At 43.6% G+C, this 25,871-nt stretch overlaps 1 protein-coding gene across 33 annotated transcripts in view; it reads left to right on the forward strand.

Moving 5' to 3' along the window:
• Positions 1 to 25,871, forward strand: part of MAP2 (microtubule associated protein 2) — a 222,979-nt gene that overhangs the window by 115,065 nt on the left and 82,043 nt on the right. For 30 of the 33 annotated variants that reach the window (XM_027677935.1, XM_027677937.1, XM_027677959.1 and 27 more), the window contains one exon: positions 4,334 to 4,393. The exons of the other annotated variants lie outside the window; for them this stretch is intronic. The gene's annotated coding sequence lies outside the window, so the exon portion shown is untranslated. The remainder of the gene's footprint in view (positions 1 to 4,333; positions 4,394 to 25,871) is intronic. 33 annotated transcript variants of the gene reach the window in all.

Below are 25,871 nucleotides of genomic sequence, written 5' to 3' on the forward strand. Positions count from 1 at the left end.
CCTCCTCAGAGTCAGAATCAAGCCAGGCTTTGCCTCCTCTACCTTCATGGCTGTGAGCTGCTCAGACTGGCAGTAGCAACCCCAAGATGCTTTTCCCCACGAAACTTGAAGAGTTTTAAAAATTTCTTTTCACCTACTGAAAAATTTGATGTGGATGTTTTAGTGAAAAGGGGATTTTGTAGTCAGCAGACAAGCAATGGGAATTAGGAAGCGTTGGGAGTAATCCAGTCATTTTAACACAGAAGCAGTTTGTTTTTAGAATAAATAAATTTGTGATGGCAAGATGAGCGTTACTTGTTTTTTGCAGCATTAAAACTTTTTCTAAATCAGCTTGGTCCTAACAGTAGTGCTAAGCCAGCTGTCAGAGGCAGACATGTTCCAGGAGTGGGAAGAGTACTGAGTTACGTGCTGCCCAAAGCCCACTCAAACTGATGCTGAAAATTTCAATTCGGATTTTTCTCAGTCACTGTGGCACTGGACTCTTGAGTCTCAAGTTGAGGCAACATCTACTGCAGTCCTTTCTGAATTTCAGGGCCACATCTGCAGCCAGGGCAAGCTGCTGACTTGTGTTGATAGTCAGCAATTTCCAGCAGCCATAAGCTGGCCTCTCGATGGCCTCCTTTAGCTGCAGTGCTTTAAAGACATTCGCTGTCGGCATCAACACCAGCTGAAATTCAGATATATTTGACCTTCATTCTGTAGCACTTTGGAAACTGAAAAATAATAAACGTGTAGTGAGTTCTGCCCTCCAGATACCAGATTATTTTTCTTTGCATGCCTTTGAAAAATGTTTATCTTATTTTAAGCCTCTGCTGCCGAGGGGAAGGCATGGGGCACATGGAAAGTAGGAGGGAGCGTGAAAGGAACAATGTGGAAAGGTTTGGTGCTGATGGATCGGATCCATTTGCAGCATTGTTGGGCAAAGCACTAAATGCTTAAAAGTAATTTGTGGCAGTTTAGGCTTTTATCATTGCATGCACATTGCTCTGGGGGTATATGTGGCAGAAGACAAGCTCCCAGACTGAAGAGTTTATAATCCTAAATATGCATTTCTGCAGGCAGCTCAGTGAAGCTGATAGATCTCTGCAAGGCACGGTCAGGGCCTCCGGTGGATGGGCTGACCCCTCAGGATAACAGCTCCTCTCTGAGGGGAACAAGTGGAATCGCTTAGGAAAAGTATGCCCTTAGTCCTTAAGATTTTCATGACAGATAACTGTGCAGAACAGGTGTGTTGTTGGGTAGGTCATATTTGAACACGCCCAGTGAAAGAGAGGGAAGCAGTTCCTTTAAAAGACAGATACTTTTTTTAAAATTGAATACAATGTATGAACCTTACCAATCCAGTTGGTTTTGAACGTTTGATAAGAGGATAAGCAGGAGTAGGTGCACATTAGCAAAGAATAGTTACAAATAGCTTGTGCGTGAAAGAGACCCTCAGCCCTCCACCGTTGGTGTGTGTGTGTATGCACATTGTGTTTTTTCTGTCAGTTTTTATGGATAGATGTCAGTGTTCACCAAAAAAAAGAAGAAAATGCAATCCCTAATATACACAGCAGAGGAGGTAGGATGCAGTTGGTAACATGTTTGATCCACAGGTAAATGGCAGAGCCAAAATAAACAGGTTTCCTTGACCATTTGGTGCCAAGTCACAGTGCATCCAGCCTAGGGCTGTCCAGACCTGTTTCAGTCTTCCTTAACCGGGAATCCATACAATGTACTTCAGTGAAAGGAAATGTGTGCTAAATGCACCTACCAACCTGTATTTATGAACAAGACTAAGTTTTCTTCATTGTGATAAGCTTGCATATCCTGACATAGGTTTCCATATCCAAGATTAAAGGGTCTATTAATGACAGGTTTCCATTAGGAGTGAAAAAACAGCTCGTTTGTTTTGTGCCCTGTCCTTTGCGAAAGGTGGTACTCAGAGCAGCCAAGGCACCATCCCCTGCTGTCCTGGCTCCAGGGTGTCAACAAACCAGCATGTCCCTTCACTGGAGCACAGAGCCCTTCTAAAGACACTGCCAGTTTCAGTGAATTCCTTATTGGGATGGGTTCTCCAGGGATTTCTGTCTCAAGCAAGAGGGTTTGGGAGAAAAACAAACAAAAAGAAACCCTTTCTAACACACTCTGCACGGTGATTATTAGAAGATGCTTACAGGAAGTGGAAAACCCCATTGATATATGCAGTGCCAGGTTCTGACCAGGCACTTAAATGTTAACTTCTTGCTTTTTGGATAACTGCCCTGAATGGAGCTGTGGGTGCCTCTGTGTGGGCAGGTGTCTCTTCTGTTTCCTAGGGGAAGAACCTTTGAAACAACTAATTTTCTTCTTGGTCAGCAAGAGGTGGAAATGCTGATTACAGCCTGTCTCCAGGAAAGTCCTGGGGCAGTATAAAACTGCTGCCCACTTCCGGCATCTGTATTTTGATTGTCTGGTATTTTTGGTATTCTGCTACTGGTTAAAATCACATTTATTGCAACTGACCTTTAGCAGAGAGGTGATTGGGGTTTCAGTTCAGACTAGTAGAACACATGCTCAGTGGTGGCAGAATAGACAATGAAAGTGCAAAGCACAGTTTGGTTTTGGTAAAAATGCCTTCTGACCATCTGGAATACATGTTGCAGGTGTGTCCACCCTTCTGTTAATGTCCCTGTTCCATGCCTCCTTTGTTTGCCCCTCCCAAGAGGAGTGCTTCCACCTCCTCTGGCTGTGGCTGCCTGGTGTTGTGCTGCACCAGTGACACATTGGAGGGTTGTTGGGACACCGCGTGCCCAACACTCGCCTGTCAGGAACATCGATCTTTCTGCTGAGCCAGAGAAAATTTAATTAGCTTATTTTAACGTTCCTCTTCGTCCTGCGGGTGGATAGAATTGATGCTGGCTGGAGCCTCGTTTCCACATAGCTCATTTACTGTAACTAATTATTGCTTGTAATTGAATGGTATACTCTGCTGACAGCCTCTGCACTAAGGTGGAGCAGTCACTTTTCATTTATTTGCTGTCAGAACCATCTGAAACTTTCCCCCTCAGGGCAGCAAAATCTTTCAGTTCTTGCTGGATGTTAACTGGACAAACTGGTGGAAAGCTGTAGTTAGCACAGCCTCATGCCAGTGACATGCTGGAGGCAAGGAGACTAATTCAGAGAGAGTCCAGGAAATAGGAAAAACCTGAACAGCTCTCTAGCTTAAGGTTAGTCCTCTTTGTGTGTATGCATTATGATTCTCTCTATTTGCATACTTGCATCCTACTTTTTATCATTAATACTGTCCTTCTTTTTAACTTGGTCTAGTCATGTATTTCTCACTCCTCTAGTTCCTGGGAATGCCCAGCCTGTTCTTGCTGAAGCTTTAAAACAACCAACTCCCAAATGAAAGTATTAGCTTGAGTCAGATATCATTTATGGGGAATTAATTCTGAACAATTAAAATCATCAAAATTACAAGTGTCTTGGACCTGAGAAGCTGCAGCCTTAAATATAGGTGATAGCTGTCCCCATAATACCTGGGGGGTACTCAAGGACACATGTGGCAAGGAGGCCCCTTTCTCCTGGAAAGTGTCTCCCCTTTAGTGTCTGTCTGCTGCTTGCATCTGTGATGTTTTCCCCAGTGTGCTCTGACCAAAAACTTAGGATAAGGAGAGAGGATGTATAGCAGGGCATGCAGAGGCTATTTCAGCAAGCTAACTACATTTAGTGCCCATGAGTTTCTCTGTGATTAAAAAGGGTCACAAACATCTGTGGTAACCTTTGCTATTTTGCTCAGGTAAAGTGGAGAAAAATTAAGACCCTCTACTACAAGTTAGGCAAGAAAAACAGTTTTAAGAAGAAATTGGAGTAGTTCCCTGCCTTTGTATCTTCAGCTGCTTTGAAGTGTTATACTGGGAAGCCTGGGAGGGTGGTTCTTACTCTTCTTCCATTACTTTCTGTGCATCTTTGCAACCCCTTTCCTGGTTCTTTCTTGGGATTCCCCTGCAGTAGAGACTGTGCATACAGCAGCCCTGACAGATCTCCTAGTGGAGGGAGTCTGGCTGGAATTGTGCTGTGCTGCATTTGCCTGCCCTGATGGATAGGTTTTTAGAGCCATTGCCAGCTTTTTTTAGGGCAGGCTTAGGGATTAAGCAGCTCCTTGGTGGTCCCAAAGCAGGCGGAACATAACAGAGGATCTGAATTAATGTGTCTCAAGTGAACCAAGGGAAATGAAGCTGAGAGGAAGAGGCTTGGGCAGAAGTGTACATGTAAGATGTAAGGGCATCTTATAGTGTTTTTAGTGTTGAATTTATGCTAAATTCACTGCATAAAGACTAAATAGAGTGTGTATTTTTCTATTTCTTCATAGGAACAGAGAGTTTCCGTTGTTTAACAACCAGACGCAGCATCCTACCATCTGCTTAAACAGGTACGACCTTTTAACTTGTTAACAGTTTCACAAGGAGGCTGCTTCAACAGATGGAGGAGGCTTGAGAAAATTCCTCTAGCTCCTGGAATACTTAATTTTTCTTGGATTAGTTTCTGCTTTTGTAATACGCCTTGGGTTTTATTTTAAAAGCCTCCTGTGTCTGATGGGAGTCACTGTACCCATTGTCAAAGCAGCTGTCTTGCTTTTGGCTAAGCAAGAACCTGCTTACAGCCCTGGGTGGAAAGGGCCTAAGCTGTGTGAGTCTATAAGATGGTGTTGATACAAAGGCAGAGCATCTGAGAGAGATGACGGTGCTGCTGCACACTGCTCTGGTTTGTCTCCTGCCACTGCACTGAGTCGTACCACAGAAAATATGAGTGGTTTGGCAGAGTAATCACAAGCATAATGTTGCCACATCTCCAGAATTGAAAATCATTTGGTTAGATCAAAAAAATGCACTTTTTCTCCTTTTTGGGAAAGAGAAAACATTAAGGAGGCTCCTATCTCAGAAGACTGTGTTAGAGAGAACGTGTGCTGCCTCTGTAATGTAGATAATCAGATACTTGTTTTGTCAGCATTTCTGTATGTACACGTATTCATTTCAGTTTGATTTACAAGTGAACTTAGTTTCTGTTCTCACAAGCATGAGTTTGGAATGCCAAAGACAGACTTCAGCAAATGGGAATGGAGTTTAATTGAAAATCTACATATGAAGTGTAAGGAAGAAATATGGTGTGAGCAGGGTCGCAAAGTGCCTGAGCTTCTGCCGGTGTAACTTCATTGGGCAGGGCAGGGCAGGGGGGAAATATTTCCACTCTTCTGGGGTGAAGTGGTGTGTTTGCTCTGGCCTTGCTACACAACCAAAACAAGAGGGTTTCAGTGAGCACAGGAGATGCCTGTAGAAGTTTGTGTAAGGAATAACAGCATTGTAGTCCCCTCCCCAGCATCTCAGCTCAACAAGCTAGAAGAGGTTCAGACTCTGCTTCGTTTAAAGAGTAGCATGAACAAATACACATGCATAAAAATTTTATTCAGCTGATACAAGTTACCTCCTTTGTGTTGTCACTAATAAAAAGGAAGGTGCCGGATTATGCCACTTTAGGACACGTTCCTTCTGTGAGGTTAAACTTACACCATGAGCAAAATCAATTTCCTCTGTTCTCCTTAAGTAGTCTGTGCCATACTGCTTAGGCTGCCAGGATACTTAATGATGAAAAATAGAAGGATCAAGCACAGGTGTAAAGGAAGGGAAGCTGATACTACAGGATGAAGAAAGGTAATAGTGTATGCTCTGGGATCTGTGTGGACATGCACATATGCATTTGTGTGTGTATGTATTGAGTACAAGGCTGGTTTGGGACTACTTGAGCTTTTATAAGCCTATAAATGTATGAATTTCTTGACCAGCCCCTAGTTTACTTCTGCATAAAATCTCTCCTGGATCTATGAATTTGAAGGAAATGAAAACTGAGAGTCAAATTTGGCTCTCCGGGTTTGTAGGCTGTAAAAAGTAGGCACACAACTACCAGGCAGTTTACTTTTCATCCATGAACTTTTCTCTCTCACAAGCCGTGGCAGCAGAGCCCTGCCATGGGCTGTGGAGGCACATAAAGGCTGTGTCTGCCAGCCTCTCCTGTCCCTGAGACACCTGCCACTGGCAGGAGGTTTAAGATGCCTTTTATTGTTTCCCAAAATTTCAGTGCTACTCCTTCTCTTGGAAGCCCAGCAGTTTGGAAAGGACCCCTTCACTTCCTGGGCTGTGAACTGCGGGAGGGCCGGAGCCACCATGGCCCTGGCATTGGCTCCCTGGGGGCACGTAAAGCACCCAGTGTGCCTGCAGGCTGGCTCCCTGCCAGCATCTGTCAGGGAGCAGGGCACCATAAGGCTGCTTACAGTGATCCTACACGCTTCAGGAATTTTCCCATGGCCCTGGAATACCCTTGCAGCAGCATGCGAGTACTAAATGAAGGATTAAATTAGCCTGTAAGGCTTAAAGTAACAGGCAGTTTTATTGCATTCGCTATCTTGCTGTTGATAATATTCCACTGTTGATAAAGTAAATTCTCAGATGTCTGCTGTGCAAGGCTTAAATTGGCTCTGCAGGTCCCACTCTTAACTGACAGGCCTAAATTACTGCTCTTGAAATAAAGAGTGTGTCCATGGAGTGCCCCATAGCCTCTTGATACTGCTGAGATGCCACAGACAGTTTAAAAAGTGGGTGAGTCCGAAATGAAAAGAGGGAGAAACAATCACACTTCAGAACTAGTGTTTTCTACACAAGGTCACTGCATCAGTGGTTAGGAGATAAAACCCAAGCATAATGTGTTGTGAGTATTACTGTCTCTCCTGCGTCCCTTTGTCTCTGGGTGACTAACAGTGAGAATTAACAGTGGAAATAATATGCCACAGGTGGGTGCAGGGAATGTTGTGATAAAGGAGGTGGGGCTCAGGAAAAGGAGACTGTTTTGTTGCCCCCTTGCATCCCCCAAGGCTGGGATGTTGGATGGGGAGGAGGAGTAACAGAACCAACAAGGTGTCACGGAGGGCTACAGGGATGGGTGATAAAGCTCATGTCCCTCTGAGCTGGGGTGTCTGCAGCATTTGTTGCTGAGGACTCAGCTTTGGAAGTGTTATGGAATTCTCTGCTAGTGTGGTTTTGCATCTGATGCTTCTGGAGTGGCTGTAGTGACTCCACAATGACCACTGGGCCTGTCATTCCCTGTGTGTTGTGAACAAACTCAGCATCTCCTTCTGGCATGAGCTTTTCACTGTGCTGTCTCACCGTGTGGGTCTCTGAAGGGACCCCAAAACGGGAAGGCACTGAGACAATTCGCTCATCTGGGGCTGTTTCTAAGCAGGAGGGGAGGACTCTTAACACCCTCCAGAGGCTCAGTCACACTGAGATTCTGAATAATTTTGAGTAGCCTTTTGAGTATAAGCATTAATTGCACTTTTTTTCTGCTGTGAACCTACTGATGCTCAGAAGGAGAGGTACCTAGATGGGGAGGCAGCTTGGCAGCAGACATCCTGAGCAGAGCCTTGAGGACAGCACTCAGGGAGCAGGTTTGTGTCTCAATACTTTGTTTGATTAGGCTGGAGCCTCTTTGGACACACGTGCATCTTAGATGAATTTCATAGAGAGCTAATTGCACTTTAAATGACTGCACTTTAAGCACACCATAGCTTGTATTTCAGACTTAGAAATTTCCCTCACTGGTGGTTGAAAGTTGTCACTGTACAGAGAGATATCAGTGAGCAATGATTAAGACAGTTTTTAGGAAAAGGGACATGAATTGATAGTCATTAGAAGTGTTTCTTGTAGTATCTGCAGAAGAAGTTTTGGCTTAATTTCTGAAGAATCAAAAGTTCTGGAGATGATGTTCTCCTTTTTCATTTTGCTTACTTAGGGTTTTTGGGTTTTTTGTCAGTGATCTTTGTAGCACTAGGGGGAGATTATAAGTGGGCAGAGTGCAAGGTATAGCTTAGTGTTGTTATTGGCATTGTCTTCCCATGCAGCTGGCTTGATTGTCTCCTGCTTTGCATTGAGAGAGCTGCGAGGAGGCCCCACCTGGATGGTTCTGACACAGGGCTGAAGGAGACTGTTAGCACACTTGCTGTCACAGCCAGTGTGGCATCCAATCCTCCTTCATCAACTATCCTCTTAAAACTAGTTTCCTGCCAACCAGTAGATTGTTCTGCAATTTCAGTTGCAAGAAACCTTCAGCTTCCAGCTAAAACTTACAATGGCCACGGGGTCCTTGTACCAAACTAGCTTTTGGGTTTTCCACCTTTGTGTTTATCACTTAGCATCAATCTGTCTCCTTCCTCCTTTGAAAGGAGGGCTGTCATCAATTTTATAATCAACTTGTCTCTTCTCTCCTTTCTTCTGATCATCTTAATAGCCATTATCTGCACCTTCATTCATTTGTAAACACCTGTTTTGAAACAAGCAATTTTGAGCATGGCACTCCTTGTATTTGTCAGCTATCAAAGGTAGAATTTGCTACATTTTGAAAGGATTCAGACATGGTTGTTAAGCAGTGGAAAGGAAGGAGAATGTCCCCTGTCACAATCAAATCATAATTGTGATGGTGGTGTTAGTAATACTCTTATGTAGCAGGCTGAGTCACTAATAAATACTTAAAAGTTGTTTACAGCCAAGAAGCAAAACTGTTCAGGCAGGAATTGACAGGCAGAGGTTACTTGAGTTGCTGCAGCTTTTTAGTAAACCTCCTCTCAGCTCCTTGGATGCAAGAGGTGGGCCGGAGAGACCAGGAGGGGAGAGGAAGAGGGAAATGTCGTGCTTCCTTTTCCCTCTGTCGTGATGAGCAAAGGAGTTTAGTTTTGAGGAAGAGATTGGTAAGGAAGGGAGACAGGAGTGTTCTGTGTGTTGCAGCTTGTGCTTGATGCCTTTATCAGGATCAGCAGCCAACCCCGATACTGAGCTTTTCCATTTCTGTGCAGTACTTAAGTGACTTCATAGAGGGGCAAAATTAAGCAAGGTGAAGGTGAGTTGTTAAGCTGGATTTTGGTTTTGTGAACACTTACTGCAATTGCTTCTTCATCTCCACCAGTCAACATAATCTTTCCTGTAGTTCAAGAACCAGTCTAGTGTGCTAATGTTGAATTCTCATAACTGTGAGTTTTTCCCCCTGGATGATGCGGAGGGAAAGAAAACTCAACACCATGGAGTAGAAGCTCAGCTCTCCTAAAGGCAGTTGAATTTTTGCCATGGACATCCTTTTGAAAATTTACCATCTCCAGAACTTCCCCATGAAGTTTCTGGTTCTGGCTGGTGTCAGGACAGGGATACAGCACACAGGGATGTGCTTTTGCCTCTCAGCACTGAGAGGGGCTGGAAGTCAGTGCTGCCTGTGAAGCACTCGAGAAAAAAACTATCCCGTTCCCACTTAATAATGGTAAATGGCTTTGTCGTGCGAGTCACTGAGCGCATCCCAGCCCCTGCATGGAGAGCTAGTGAACCTGACACTCAGAGTCAATGCTGAGTTATGTGTATTTAAGCAGTTGTGTTGGTATTCATGCTTTTGCAAGAGGTAGTGGGAGTAATGGGAGTGCTGTGAGCATTCTCTGTGAGGTGAGTTAGAGAGAGAAACAGATTCGTTTGTACTGAGGAGCAACACTTAACGGGAAGAACAGATGTTTAAATTCTAATGTTCTTTCCAGCATAGCTGATGAAAGAAAACTTTTCATAATCATAACCAAAAAATACTGTAGTTGTCATCCTTAGGATGAGTCATTTTTTTGCCCTTATTTTTAATCCCTCCGAAGCAGGAAGTTAATATTCAGTCCAGTCTCTAGCCATGACACTTTGGGCTACTGGAATAATTACGCAGGGAGAGGGATGCAATACGCTATGGAATTCGTATTCAGGTGAGGTCTTGATGTGAGGAGTGAGATCCTGACATTACAGACATGGTGTCATCAAATCATCCTTGAATTTTACGTTAGGAGACTGCAGGATTGCCAGTTGTTCTGCCTTTTGCCATGTCTGTGTGGGATATCTGGGGTAGATTGCGAGGCACTTTGATTGAGTGTCCTGCCTCAACAAGTGATTCATAATGTTACCTGCACCTACACTTGTAAGGTTTTTCTGCAGTGTACCCTTAATAACAACTCCCTGGTATCCTTATTTCAGTTATGACCTCTTTGGGGCTAGAAAAAGTGTTTTGCTTGGTTGTCCAGTTAGTCCTGCATCAGTTTCCCTGCTAAAAATCATAAGAACATCCACTCTGTGCTGAAAACAGAATTAGACAAAACGGCATCAAGTCTAAGGTAAATGGCAGCATGCGTGGGAACTAGATACTATGTGCAACAGCTTTTGCTGTGATTCTTAATGCTTCGTGATTCATTGCTGTAGCTACCATAATATTAGTAACTAGGTGTCCAAGTCTGGGTTGGATCACTGTTGTGTTAGATGCTGTGTGCTCAAACAGCAGAGTTGTTCCAGACCCAAAAGCGCTGACAGTCAAATCTGCACAGAGGCGTGGAGGTGTAAGCAGCCAGACAGCACGCAGGTGAGACCATGTTTGTCAGTGTAATTAGTGCCTGAGAGACTCCATAGTTCATGCTGGGAAGTTGTACATGGAAAACCGTCCTCAGGTGGTGCAGTTCACCTGGGGCATGTCAACATGAAAGCACATACATTATACAGCCTACAGCCTATTTTATTTGGATTTGGCTTTTTTTACTTAAAATCCAGTGTATGATGAGTTGTAAAATACAGGAGGCCAGCTTCATCTCTCGTCTGTCTCCGCTGTTTTAGCATGTTTTCCACTGGGAATTTTGTTCTCTCTAGTATCACAGAAGTCCAGTTAGTAATGCAGCTCCATATTTCTGCATATTGGCCAGTGTAGCAAGGAACAGAAATGGACCAAATAGTTCAGCTCCATTTAAAACTGGTGTAAATGTTGACCTTAGAATGGAATTGGATCCTCTCCCCTACCCTTTTTCCCCCCAGGTTCTGAATGTTTATTACTGGTCTTCAGCCAGCAATAAAACCACCAAGATGAAAAAAGCTATTTCTTTCTACCCTGAGTGAGGAGGATCTGGTAAAGTAATGAAAGTACCTTCTCTTGCAATCTGAAATGTACCTAGACCTACCAGAATGAGTCTGTACTTTGAAATGCCTGAAGTCAGGACTTCCTCTTAGTTTGACTTCAGCTCACTGCTGGAAGTGGTGTTGCCAATTTAACTGTTTTGTAAATAAAATAAATGGGTATTATTTGTCAGTGTGGGGTGGCATCCAGTGTTGACTTTCTACTTAGAGCTTGTTATATTTATCACTACTCTACCTTGAGTCTACCCCTAACTCTCCTCGTATTCCCTTCCTATGGTACCATGTACCACTGGTTTTCTCATCCCCTTGGAAGATCCAGACTCTCTCCTGTGATCTTTCAGAACCACAGCACTTGGTTCTTTCCTGCATCCCTGGCTTTCCTTCCCTGTGTTGTTCTTCTGATTCTTCACTGAATTATCTCCATTTACTCCTTGGACCTGACTTACTTTGAGTTCCACGTAGCATTTTCTCAGCAACTTTCTACGTCTTCTCTGCAGTGACTTCCCATTCTCTGCAGGTTCACCAACACCTGTTTCATCCTCTCTCTCTCTTTGCTTAGACAGTTAATTGGGCAAGAAAGAGCATATGCTATGGCTGCATGTGAGCTCCACATCCACTGATACGACCACTGGCAGACAGGAGAAACACGGCATGAGCTCTTCTTGTATTTCCCTTCATAGAAGCACTTAATATCCTCTCTCTCCTTTACCCATCTGTGGATTTCCTGAGGTGATAGGTGGGAGCTTAGAATCTTCTGTCAGACGTGATAGAAATTGGCCAGTCTGATTCACAGTTATGGATGTGGACAGACACAGCAGACAGGCAGAGACAGGAAACCAGAGCACAAACAGAATGAGACAATTAGGGACCAAATGTTTTTGGGTTGCTTGTACTTTCACATGTCTTCAGCTGAGGTAACACGGCAGAATCAAAGCAGAGTGTTTACAATACTGGTTCAATGTCAGGGAGAAATTTGAAGGACCTATTATATAGTTGTGGAGTCAGCTTGGTATTGGCAACTTGGTACATACCTTGTGATTTATGTTTTCTGAAATGAATTTTGGCACTATGTTGTGTCACATTTTTAATTCCTACCAAAGGCAGTTCTTGGTAAAAGTATTTTTAGAAATGAGCATCCATCCGAAGAAGAAATGCAGCAAGTTTTATATAGATCCTTGGAGGAAAGATGTAGGAAGTGTTATGGAGATTCTGTGAAGGAATTAAGTAATTTAGATACAACCCAGTTGGTCAGGCCAACAGCCCTATGGAGTTGAAATAAGAATCTGCATTTTCATTTGTTTTTCTGCTCACAAACAACAGCAGGGACTCCATAATGTAGTTTGTGGGCTGCAACCTTCATCAGAGACTTCACTCCATATTTTAAACTGTGGATATTCTTGATAGTCCTGGCTTACCATCGAGAGTTTTAAGAGCTCAAGGTCCCTTTCAGCAGCACCGGGGGTCTGAGCTGAGCTCTAGGCATGCAAGTACCAGAGCTATTAGACAACCTGTCCTCAGGGCTGTCAAGCACACGTGTCTCAGGTGCCTCTGCTTTCCCAGTGTGCTCTGGAAGTCGCTCAGGCTCTGATGTCATTGGCCAGTGTTGCAGTCCTCTCCTTTTGGGTCTTCTTTTTGTGGCTCCAACTTTATTGTGCTGCCTCCAGGCGGATGCTGTGTCTGATAAATGTCCTTTCCTGAGCAAAACTTTCTGGAATCTGGATGACGAGGTTTTGGTTGGAAGCCAGAGCATCCTTGCACATATGGGAAGAGACAGCCCTTGCCCTGGAGGGTTTTTGGCATAAATAGGCAAGTTACAGAGAGGATGAATATTCTAATCCATGTTTTACAGCTGGGAGAACTGAGGTACGGGCTTGTTTATTCATAAGTTCGAGGTCATGGTGACAGGTGGACAGCAGGGACCTGGACTAATTCTGGTCTTGAATCTCAGTGCCTTAACCATAAAACTGTTCTGCCTTTCGGAAGACCCTTGTGATTTAGGAATATCTGTATTACACCACAGTTGTAGGGGGAAGAAAACCTCTTTTTGAGTGAGATAATCTTGAAGGCACATCGGTGTGTGAAATTCTTCATCCCTTGATCAATTTTAGCAAATTCTATGCAGCTAATGCCTAATAGAAGAAGATAAATTGCCAGCAAATAATAAATTAACAATAATCCAGCAAAGAGGTGAGACAATCATAGTCTCAGCAGTCAACAGATAATAAAATGGAAATCTCTTTATTTAAAGTGTCTTACAATTTCTGATGTTAATATTCTCCTGGAAAGTCCATGTCTATGAAGTATAAGCCAAGCTTTTTCTTAAACACAGAGAAGTTTTGTTCTTAGTCACTGGGAGGTTTGGATGATTGTAAGCATTCTTCTTCCTCTCTTTGGGAGCATGATCCCAGATTTGCTGCAATTAGCAGAAAGAAAGAGAGAAGGAAAGGAGGGGGGAAAAATAGAAAATTATCCCATTTTTCCTATAGTTTTTTCTACTGTTATTTTTTCTATAATTGTATTAAATTATGCCAAAAGAGCCCAGGGGCTGTCTGAGCTGTTCCTGCTGGCCTAGACTGGCACATCCACAGCATTGTGGGCCCTAGGTGTGGAAGCAGGTTCTGTAGAGCTCAGCCAAGGCTGCTGTAATTCTGGTTGCTCTGCATGTCCCACATCAGCCCTCTTCCCACACATCTCCTTGAGCCATGTCCCACCCTCAGGTATGATGTGCCTATGCTCTTGTAGGATCAAGCTTTGCTCATGTTTTGCCTGCATAGTGTACATCCCATAGAAGTGTGTGGGAACAGGAAGGGGTTGATGTGGGAGCTCCAGGCAGCCAGTGGGTGCCAGATTTGGAGCTGGGTTAAGTCAAGGTAGTTCTCTTAATCTTGATGAAATCACTCATGATGGATGCTGCATAGAATTCCTCCCCAAAATATGACTGACAGTGATGTAAAAAAATTTCCTTTAGGATCTTGCCTAGTAGAGGTTATGCCACACTCCCCATCTGATGTTCTAAGTTCAAGCAAGTACACTTGTATTTTTTTGCATGGCTCTGAGAGTGCCTCTGGTGTCATTAGCAGAGGTTTATGCCTCCCCCAGCATAGGCAGTACCATTTCCCCAGGCAGCCTGTGCAATTCAGGTGGGACATCACCATCTTTCATGGTGTCCACTGCTTTTGATTCATGGGTTTGTCCCCTCCTCTAGTGGAATCCTTTGTCATCTGCAATGCTTAACTCATGACAGGTGGAAGTACAACTGAAGTGCACACACTGTGCACACATTCAGAATGGAGAGACCAGCTGCTAATGTCGTGTAAAGACATAGGTGAAGAACTAGAAGACCTGCCTGCTCTACTGAAATTATATCAAAGGTCTGGTTTTTCCCCTTCTTTCAGCTCAGTTTACATTTCCCTCTTGAGAAGATAGTAGCCAGGGTTTCTGGCATAGTCCTGCCATCTCTCTCTCTGGCTGATAGATATTTCCCCTTGGGCCTGATGCATTTGAAGTCTGAGGATGCCTCATGCTTTGGCACAGACAGTGCCTTGGGGAGGGAGATTGATCTTTCATGGGGAAGTTCACTCTGTTCTCACCTGGGATGGGATACAGTCTAGCCAATCTCTTAATTACAATCGTCTCCCTTCTGAGGAGGAGGAGATACGTCTGTTCTAAGAGTGTGACATGACTCCTTGAATAAGAGGCTAGTAAGTTGTTCTGAATAGAGGTGTGGGCCTCTTCCCTTTTTGTGGCCCTCCATTGGCTGCATGGCATTCCCACAGTCTGCATCAGCTGCAGCATTTAACATGTACACTGCTGAACAAACTGCTTTGTGTGGTTTATTACTGGCTTTGAATTCAGCCACAGTGCTAATTACTGGCTTTGAAGTGGCTGCAGGCTTGGAGTGCCTGTTCTGCAAACTCTAGATCCTAATCAGACTGCAGTAATGCAATGTCCATGGCCATTAATCCAAAGATCAGACTGTAAATTAAAAGGAAAAAAAAGGCAGGAAGCCTAGATGATACAGTGCTAACATTTGAGTTTCTAGAAATATACATACATAAAAATCAGTGTAAATTTATAAAGCTAGCAAATTGATAAGATGGAGGGGGAAAAAGCAGAGTGGTTTTCAAAACAAGCCTTGTAACATGGTGCAGAACATGTATGTGTGCTTTATCTTCCTTGAATGGAATATTGTGTAATAGTACTGGGCAACAATCGTACTGTCAGCTAAATTTTTTCCAGAATAAAGTATTCAGCAAAATATATCTATCTGGGCATCTCTGCTGCCTCTTACTGCAGAAGGTTGTGGAGCTTGTGAAAATGCTGCAATGCAGCAAGTGTACTACCACTGATTAAAAGTAGATTTTTTTTAGCTTTGTTGTTGTTTTCCCCCCCTTCTGCAAGCTTGTGGGTGGCATTTTAATCAAGTTCTCATGGTAACAAACTTAATGTAAAAGCACCAAAGCCTACAAAATTAGGCTTTTTTCTGTATGTGCTTGAGGTGGGTGTTCAAGTCATTACAACTGCAGTGATGCTGGTTATTTCAGGGTTTCTGGTGCAGAGATGACAAGGAAGTAAAATGGAAGGAGGTGTTGCTAAATGCAGAGAATGTTCGTCATCTTTTTACCAGGTTCTATTGTTGTCCTTTCTGTAAAGAGGGTGCAATTAAAGTAATGTATAATGTACTCCTTACATTGCTATTTTGTTCTTTTAGATGTATTCTGGCGTCACAGTTATGTCATGTTTGTAACTCCTGAGGGAGTCAGTTTTTTTGACTGACATTTTGATTCACCATTACAAACGTGAGCCCCCAGCAAAACACACATGAAAATGCATGAGGACATGCAGAGTGCTCTATGGATTTATCCTGTATTTCTGCATGGAGGAAGATTTGCAGAGAAAAGCAGGAAGAAGGGGTTAAAATGAAATTGTGAAGGATCCAAATTGAATGCTTCACCTTCTGCTAATGGGTTGATCTTGTAAACACCACATGGCTAAGACATGCTAACTCATGGGAATCAGTTGATTGTGGCTGGTGCTTTGCCTCATGTCCTGTTCAGTTGTGTTTGATGCTGTATTGCACTTAATGAATTTATACTGCCACGTATTTGCAGCCCTGCAGATAGGCAGTGACCGAGGGAATGCAGGTTGGTAATTCTGGGGGTGTCAGAAAATGTAAGATACAGCTCACTCAGCTGCTGAGAAAAAAATTGATTTGCAATGAGAAAATGTACTGGATATTTCCAACTCTTAGATACATGAAGTTCCAGTGATTTGTTTGGTTTTTTTTTTACTGCAGCCTGCTTACAGGATATGAACAGTGAAGGATTTAACACTGTAACACCCCATCCCAAATATCCTTGGGGTAAGGATAACCTGCTGAAGAACTACAGCATTGTCTTAGGAGCTGTACATTGGTGATCTTCCAGCACAGACATGCCTAGCTCGGTCAGCAAGACCAAGCCCATACCTCCAGAAAAGCCATGAAAGTAGGATTTTCAGAAATAACAGGATTGCCAGTATGACAGAATGCTGCACTTAGGGCTTGGGGAAGGACATCTTGGCTATGGGGAAGAAAGCTCTCCTTGTCTCTCTGGCTTTCCACACAGGTATTGATCTGCTTTGCAGCAAGGCTGCACTGCTCTGCTCTTCCTCCTCCTCAAGAACATGTTGGGTGCTTGACTTTTTCCTGCCAAGAGACTGGTTATTTTTTTTGGTGTATAAAGTCCATTTGCACCCTTTCCTGTATAATTTAGCCTTGCATAAACACTTCACAATGATTTGCAGGGTTGGGATAATCCAAGGACCTTAATGTATTTCCTAGCATAGCTACAGCACTGGGCTTTGCTGCTGCCCCTGTTTTTTATGATCTTGTGTCTTCCTCGTTTGACAGTTCCTGAAATGGAAAAATGAATGTTGGGAATTAAGTTGCAATGAATTTTTTTATGGAGATTTTGAAGAAGAGGTGGAGTGAGAATTGTTTTAGTGCCATGCAGAGTATTTTCCATGACTGTTTTTGGTACCACTGACTGAGAACTGGTCTGGGAATTTGAGCAGAAGATTGTGAATGCTGCACTGATCATCCCTAACTTGAGCTCCTTCCGCACCTTTCTGGCTGCACGAGGCTGTTCTGGCATGATAAAGAGAGCATTGTTCAGTGTTCATAAATCTCCTTGTTGACTTTGGAAATCTTTCACATTAAGAACTCTTGGGATTTTGAACAGGTAAACCAGTAGAGAAAGCAGTAAAATGTCCCGAGCCAAAGAAAATAGAGCCACATTGGGTTTCATACCCAACTGGGAAAAAAGACAGCAGTGAAGTATTAGCTATATGGAGAGAACTGATTATACAGTAACTTCCTGTCACCTTTGAGTTTGTTTAGTATTGATAGAAAGAAGCCTTCTGTTTAAAAACATGTCTCAGTAGTAATTTCTTGCTGTGGTAAAGGGAAGAATACCACCTGTATTTCAGAAGCTGCAAGTGGTTATGAGCAATGCTCTTGGAAGCTGAACAGCAAAATGAAGTGCAATGCCTTCTTCAAAGCAGCATATCATTTGAATAGGTGATGTTTGAAACATCAGCCATATCTTTTAAATGGTAATTTTCTGTGCTTGATCGTGGGATTTATGTCACATATAATGATCTGGATATTGTAGTCTTTATTAGCCTGATGTTAACAATACCCACTTCACAAGTAAAGCCCTCTAAACTGATCAGAAATTTGAAGAAAATTGAAATGTGTTGAGGACTGCAAAAATTTGCTTCAAGAAAAATCTCTTGACTTTTTTAATATTCACAGAAAACACTGACAAAGCACCAGAGTAAATCCTCTCTGAAAATCTCTGCTGATTGGTATGCACACAGTAGGGTTTGATCCCAGCAGTGCTTCAGGAAAAGGAGCTTTTAGGATTTTATTCTTCTAGTTTGTGCTGCAGCCTTACTCACGAAAAGTGATTCAAACTGGAAACAGCTAAAAGGACAGCAGCAGAGTCCTTCCTTTTATAATATGCAAGTACTGTGTTAAAAAGAAAGTGTTTTTCATAATTTCTTTGTTCTTGACAGTGCATATGCAGGGTACCAGTGATGCTGGAAAATACCTCAATACTGTACCCTGGAAAAATGCCCCCAAATGCCAGCCTAGCCTAATGCAGTGCAGAAATTGGGTGTGCAATGGGAGGAAACTTTGACAATATCCATGAACTGTTCAGGAATTCTCAATGTCTGAACCAGTGTTTTCATCTGTGAGGATTTGGCACTGTCCTTACAGGTGTTTCAGAGATTGGTGTGATGCGGGACATGGGCTGGATGCCAAGGCACTTCTTCTCATTTTCTCAGGGAGGAGATGAGAGAGGAGTGAGACTGAAGGAGGACACACTGGTACGGGGGCAGTTTGTATCCTACTGTTTCTTCGTGGGAACATTCTTCATAGTTCTGTAGCGGTGCCCAACATTTGATGGAGGGACTGTTTTGTTCCACATCGTTGTAAGGTAAAACACACGCAGGTGTCTTCCCCATGAATGCCAAGGCAGTGGAAAGGGTTCAAAAAAGGGGTTTATTTCGAAGGCAAAGACATTAAAACTTACAAACTTCTCGGCACTGCCAGGCAGTACCAGGCCTCAGAGGGAAAGGCAAACCTCCTGTTCGCTCCTGGGCATTATTAGTGCTGGCTCCCCTGACTCTCCCAGGCCACAGCAGCCCTGTAGCATTTCTGTAAACGTTATCTCCCTCCTCTCACATATCAGAGAGAGAGGCTGAGAATTTCTCTTGCCATGAGGGGAGGGGGAGAAAGCCTTGAAACTGCCTTTGAGAAAGAGTTACCTTTTAGGCAGAAAGCCTTCCTAAGTGAAAACTGTCTCCTCACAACAAAATCTTCCAGAAGAAAGGGTATTCTGTCCTCACAGTTGTGCAAGTCTAGATGTAGGGAAAACAAAGGTTGTTTATTGCTTCTGAAAATTTTTGGAAGTGGAGAGGTGTCTGGGCTTCAGAACAAGATGTCCTGCCGTTCTGCACGGGTTTTGTCCCACAGGCTGCAAAGTACCTCAGTATAACTTTTTGTGCTGCAACCTGCATGCTGGCCAGGGCAAACCTGGGCCCAGGCCGAGTAAATTCAGGTCCTTTTGCACCTTTGAGACTGGATCTGGGACAAGTATCTTGTTGCTTGTTACTCAGAAGAGGTTAGGGGGAGGCCTTGGCATGTTGTACCCCTTTGAATTGCTGGAACCTGCCTGGGGAGGGCAGCTGTGGCTCAGGCACATCGTGGTGGCAGTGCCAGAGGAAAGTACCAGGGATTATGGGATCCACAACAGGAGACAGGAACACTATATTACTCTCAGCAAGAGGGGCCCAGAGTCCAAAGCTGTTCCCTTTGCACTCCCAGCATCCAAGCTGGCTCTTCCCCAGAGCCACTCCAGCAGCAGCAGGAGTTTGGGCAGGAATAGAGCCCAGATTTGAGTGGCAGGCAGCTCTCTGCTGATGAAGAGGGTATGGCAAAGCCTTTGAGATGCCTTTGTTGGAAGCTGTTGTGGTTTTCCCTGACTGGAACCGTACTTTCTTTCAGGAGATACAAAGAAGACTTGTCTGCCTCTAGATAAGTCTTTGCAGGTCTTTTTACACCTTGTGCTTCAAATCAGACCGTTAGACCTGCAGTACTTGCCATCACTATGGATACAGCAATCCTGCCTACTGGTGCATGTCTGAGCATGGCATGCACATCCAGTCACCCATTTTCTGGTCAGGGTCTTGTAGGTGAGGCTGCCAGCTAAGGTAGCTTGATACTTTCCTTTATAAGACCCTTTTTCTATTACTGCTTTGCCAAACTTTTTGTGGCTTAGGCTGCAATTTTCTTCTCTGGCAGTCAAGCTCAGGCTCAGGTTGTGCTCTTATGTGCATGTGTTGGCCCAAGCTTTTCCTGGAGCAAGGCTGCCTTCCCAGACTGGCTTGAGGAAGCCAGGTTTGCTGTTTTAACTCAAGATCTTGTCTGTGAAGTTCTTTGGTGACCTTGATGTTGAGATGGGGACAACATATCTTTTGAAAGTGTGTTGTCAGGAGAGACTTGCTAGAGCCTCTGCTGCTTCCAACCTCCCTGAGCCTGACCAGCCCAGTACATGTCATGCCATATCACTGTGAGTGGGGGAAAAAAAAAGAATTATCTCCCTCTCCTTTGCTTATAGTCTCTGAGAGAGGAGAAGAAAGTCCATGCTTTCAAATACAGAGGGAACCAAAGTTAGAAAATACAGATAAGAACTTGTGGAAGCAGGGGGTCAGGGGCAGAAGAGACAACTCTGATAAAAAATGCATGGGGGGAAAGGTGGGGATGGGAAAGCAGTGAGATGGAGGCAAGTTTTAGAGAGCGACTGGATGAGAGAGAAGGCCAGGAAAGAAAACTGGAAGTTAATGGAGGAATGGGAATGAGGAAACTGCTGCTTGGGATGAAACCTGCAGGAGAGGACCTAGAAGTGGACCTTGTAGGAGGAAGATAAAACCTGCAAAGTCTGGAGTGGTGAAAGCTGTAGTCTGGACAGCAAACATGGACAGGCCCTGGGTGAGGGACTGAAGCCCACAGGGGCAAGGGCTGGGCTGGGCAGCTGATGCAGTAGAGACTGGGATAATCCAGGCAGAGGGAATGGGAAGAATAAAATATGTTTATGGAGAGAGGCAGTAGTTTAGTACATATGCAGATAGAGACCCAGTTAGGGTTATGCAGTCATCTCTTGTTTCTTTCACAGCCAAACTCCTGAGGTGTAACCTTGCAACCTTAATGTATGTGTGATAGATGTTGACACACCTCTAGACAAAATCTGATTTGAGACAGTTACTTCTTTTTCTCTTTTTGTATTTTTGGCACTCTTCAGTATGCTCTGTCAACAAAAGCAGAACAAAACTTTCCATTCTTAAACAAGTAAAGTTCAGCACTATCCAGATGTGTATATTTAGGTGACTGCCATGGCTGGATTTTGTTGCTGCCAGATAGACAGTGATTTATTCTGTAAGTTTTGTGCCCTGAGCTTTCAGCAATATATTACTTTTCATCCTGAAGCCTGGCAGAAGTCTAGCAGTAATAATTAGCAAGCCATAAAAATTGACCTGATTTGTGGGAACCACTGAAGGATGCAAGGAGACATTTCTGTTCAAGGAGTTAGGAACAAAAGCGCGTGGTTACTGACCCAGTCATGTCGGACCTAAATTTTGAGGGAATCCCAAGTGATAAGTGTTCTGCAGCCTGAATACTGCCTATTCATTCAGCCCTTCTAGCAGAGTGAATGAATCATCTTTTCAACCAGAGACAGCCCCTCTGGGTCAGAGTCAAGGTCAGTGGTGGGGCATGTGTTTCAGACTGCTTGCCCTAAATGAAAAAGAAAACATACAAGACTTTGCTTATGCTGTTACAGCTTTGAGCATCTCATCTATAAAACATTTACATACACTGTCTCCTCAACCTCCTACAAGTGGCAGCTCTGGATACATAACCAGGTCCTTCTGGAAGGGCCATCTGTTTTCCTTGCTGCTCCTGTGCTTTTCCTCTTCAGCATCACCCCTACCCCAGAACACTCTTCTCAGCCGATCTTCCTGTTGATGTCCCCCACCTAATCATTAGCTCAGTGTCACCAGATTTTTAGCTTGAGGTGATCAGGTTGATTCCACAGAACAGGTTGAAAATGGACACCCCCTTTTTTCTTCCTGTGGCGAACCAGCCCCACACAAGTTGTGAGGTGTGGTTTGCACAGCCTGTCCTTGCTGCATCAGCAGGAGGATGTGGAACACCACCTGTCTGGGATGTAACATTGTCTTTCAGTTAGAAACTCATCAGACCAGCAAAGCTGTTTCATTTGCTAGAGCCTGGCTGAATGATAGGTGCTTTTCATCATAGGGCAGTACAGTCTGTGTCATACAGTGTATTTTCATTAGAGTTTGTTAAACATTGTGATGCTCAGAGAGGGGATGTGACATTCCATCACACTTGATGGAAAATGGTTTCCTTTAAAAATGAGTGACAGCAAACCACACAATTATTTAAAGCCAATATTAAACCAGCAAATAAGGCCTCTAATCCACGTTATATCCACATATTATTTATGTGGTAAAAACATTGCTTTTCCCCAAAAGACTCTCAGGTCGAGAAACCATGGGAAAATTAATGAAAGAAAAATTCAGTGGTTGGCTTTTGAAGCTAGGTAAACTTCTGTCATGCACCACCTCCTGCACTGTGTAATTCCCTACAGTGGGAAGAATCACTAATTCTTTGCAGGGAGCCTGCCACCAGCGAGTTCTGTTTGATGCACCGTAGCTCTTTGTGGAGAGAGGGATTATTTGTTTTCTCTTCTCTGTTTATCTTCTCCCTGCACACCTGCACGTATTTTTATAAACATATATCCCATTCCCTTCTTTCCCAGGATGAAGAACCTTAGCATGTCTAGTCATTCCTTGCACAGAAGCTTCTCCAAATCTTTCATCATCCTCTGTGAGCTCTCTGTACCTTTTCCAGGTCTACTTTACTTCGTTTGTTATTAATAATTAATGCTTTCAGGCATCATAAACCAACATCAGCATTAGTGCTGTTGAAAGACTGTTTTGCTGTTGCAAAAGTACAGAGAAATTCAGGATGAATCATAGGTTGGATCCCGGGTACCTCTCAAAAAAGACATCAGAAGCACCTGAATACATGTGTGAATTCTCTGTGTCCATCAATACTCTGCATGACCTGTTGTGCCTGTTATGCTTTTTGTGTCTTGTCCTTTTAATGGAAATTTCTGATGGCAGTCCATGGAAGGACACAGGTTACTTCCCTTGTCCAGAAAGGCATCTTGGGGGTATCTTCCGTATGCAGAAAGAGCATGATGATCTGGATCCTCACAGACACGTAGGCACCTGGCTGCCTTGGAAATCACAAGCTCTGTGTCACCAGGTACAGACTGTGCATTGAGAACGTGCTGATGTGAGACTGAAGGTCTGTGGAGCTTCTTGCCTCTGCATGTGGAGCAGCCTGTGCTGACCACTGCTTGTGGCAGGAGTCTACACTGGATGGTTTGATTGAAGATGGCAAATCCTCGCTTCCCTCCTTCCCCCTGGTTGTCTCTCTGTACTGAAATGACACACACTCTGCCCCGTGGCTTGGGTTTTTCCCAGACTTTTTCCTCAGTTACTGAATTTGTTCATCAGTCACATCTTATCATTCTTGACATGCACTTTCTTCATCCAGTGCAACTTTTTTACCCTTCCCTACTCCTTGGCCCTGGGCTTGTTCCACTCCTCCCACAAACTCACTCTTCATTTTATCCAAGGAGAATGCCACTGACTTCCCATACGTAACGTCAGCCCCTTGGCACAGGGTGGGAAGAAAAGGGATGACAGCAGAACAAGGTTAAACCCGACCTGTAGCAAGAATCCAGTAGTTGGATGCACTTATGGGAGCTTGGAGATGAAACGAGTCTCTAAAACAGGTCTTTGCTGTAACAGCAAGTCCTGCAATTAAGATTTCAGAAAGGCTGAATGACTCAGTGAGTTGATTCCTCCTCACACTTCAGGTACCTTAATTTTCTTAATTCAAAAACCCAAGGAATTAAAATTTAAACTTTAAAATGTCACTGTTGTTAAAATACAAGATGGGGCATGTAAATTCCTCTTTCTCTTTCAGTGCACATCCCAAGAACTTCATTGAAACCCTTTTGAAGGAAAATCTTCCTCTGAAAGCAAGGGGTGGAAAATTGGCTCCTGTGGCTTCAGGTTCCACCAATTCTGTCCTCCCTGCCCTCCTGTCCCTGTGCCTGAACAGTCTGGAGGAGTGGTTGCCTGCTTTGTTTTTTCTTGTAGGTTGGCTGAGTAAAGATTTGGCAGGGTAAAGCTATCACATGATAAAATTATATCCCAAATATTGTGATTTTACTGTCTAGAGCGTTTAGAACACAAAAGATTTCTGGGTATTCTCATTTCCAGATAGGGAGAGGTTATTTTATTTGCCTGGGTGTACAGTCATGGGTCATACAAGTGGGTTGCTGAGTGTGGGTGGACAGCATATTTTTAAGTCATACAAGCATAAGGGAATATTTAATTTAGAAGAAGTTCCTTATTTATAACATCATTGATTAGAAAATACTATGAAGGGATGAAATAATCCCACCACTTCTGCCCAAGGTTTTGCAGCCCAACAGTCACTGCTCAGGCGTTCCCTAGGAAAGAAAATTCTGGCACTAGCTAATGCACACCCAGTTTGCCGTAAATACAGAAGCAGGCCATGTTTCCAAATAACCTCTTTACCAATTGCTTTTCCAATCCTTTGTCTCCTTATTAGTATTCATTTATTTACAGTTTGAAGTTTTGTGTTGCAGCTGAAAGCATTGACTCCTCTTGGCTGTCAGGGACTCTTGGGAACCTGCTCTAAGGTTTCCTGATGATGAAACTGAGAGTCAAAGGTGCTGAAGTGAGTCTGGGTGGAGGGACCTCGACACAAGCTTTCTTCTGTCTCATGCTCTTTTTCAGCATGAATAAACAATGCCTCTGGTAGACAGTAAGATGCTTCTGCTTCTACTGTGTGCCTGGCATGGTGTGTCTGGGTGTTAGGAAGTGAAGCTGAAAACACTCTCAGCAAAGGAATAACCTTCTACCCTTGAACTGGGGAGGAAACTTTTTCGTGGGTACAAGAATTTTTACCCAAACAAGCTGGAGCAGCACATGGCCTTGAAGATCCCTTCCTGTTACCATCTCCATACTTCATTTTAGCACGAGCATCCTTATGGTGCTTGTTCAGTTGTGGAATAATTGACTTTGTTCCTTTACTTCAGCATATGGAAGGACAGAATTAAGAGAATTAAGCTAGGATTACAGCTGTATCAGGAAGTCTGTCGCTGGAGTTCCTGAGCAACCTGTTTTTATGTTGGTTTGTGGCCCTCCCTGGAGAGGGTGCAGAGAGCTGTATTCCATATTTTTGCTGTAGGCTGATTCTCCTGCATTTATTTATAGGAAAGCATCTGCCAGAAATTAGCCCAGGACATGCTTTTTACCATTTGTAGTAGCTGACATGATGATGTTCCCAAAGATAGGATCTGGGTAAGATGGTGTTGTAGCTGGGATTGAATTAGTTTCCAAAGGTAGGTAAGACCTTTGAAAAAATTAAAAAATGCAGATGTATTTGTAGAGGCAGCATTTTTTTTCTAATTAAAAGCTCACTGAATAAAGCTAAGATCATGTGTGAATGTGTGATGCTAGATGAGATCTCGGTGAAACTGGAAGAAATAAGGGATGTGAAAGTAATTCATGTATGCAGAGAAGGGAAGGACACACCAGTGTAGTTGAAGTGCTTATTTTGGATGTGACATTATTTTGTTGTGTGAGTTTTTGCTTAGCAAACAAGTTTGTAGCACATCTGCTGGACAGTCCAGGCAGAGTGGCTCCACTGCAGTTTGCAAGAGCAAAGCCCTGTCCTACATGGAGAATATGCAAGTAACATATTAGCATAATTAATTAATTAATTGATTCCTCACTACCTAATGTGAGCTGTCATCTTTCATGGAGTCTCCTGAGAAAAGAGATGCAACATCAAATCAATGTGTCTTAGCAAGGTCAGCGTGGGGGGAAAAAAAAAACCTGCAAAATTTCCCTGCAGCCTTTCCATGGGTTCTCTTTACCAGACCCTGTCCAAAGACAAGTGCTGATCAGTGTGACTTCAGAGCAAAGCAAGCACATGGCGGGGTGACCCCTTTGCAGCAGCTGTGGCAAACAGACAGTTTGGCTGGCACTTCTTCAAACAACAGGCTTGAAGATAAGAGTCTGAGAATTAGAAGATCATAAACTGTGTCCTGTGTGCTGTCATCACCTTCTGTACCTGTGCAATAAATAAGCAGGAGATGACTTTGTCACAGCTGCTTATAAGCACTAAAAATGATAATGGAAGTGGCGGCAGGGAGGGGAACC

The sequence above is a fragment of the Neopelma chrysocephalum genome, unplaced genomic scaffold (genome assembly GCF_003984885.1).
Source record: "Neopelma chrysocephalum unplaced genomic scaffold, ASM398488v2 Primary Assembly neopelma1_44, whole genome shotgun sequence".
Lineage (NCBI taxonomy): Eukaryota > Metazoa > Chordata > Aves > Passeriformes > Pipridae > Neopelma > Neopelma chrysocephalum.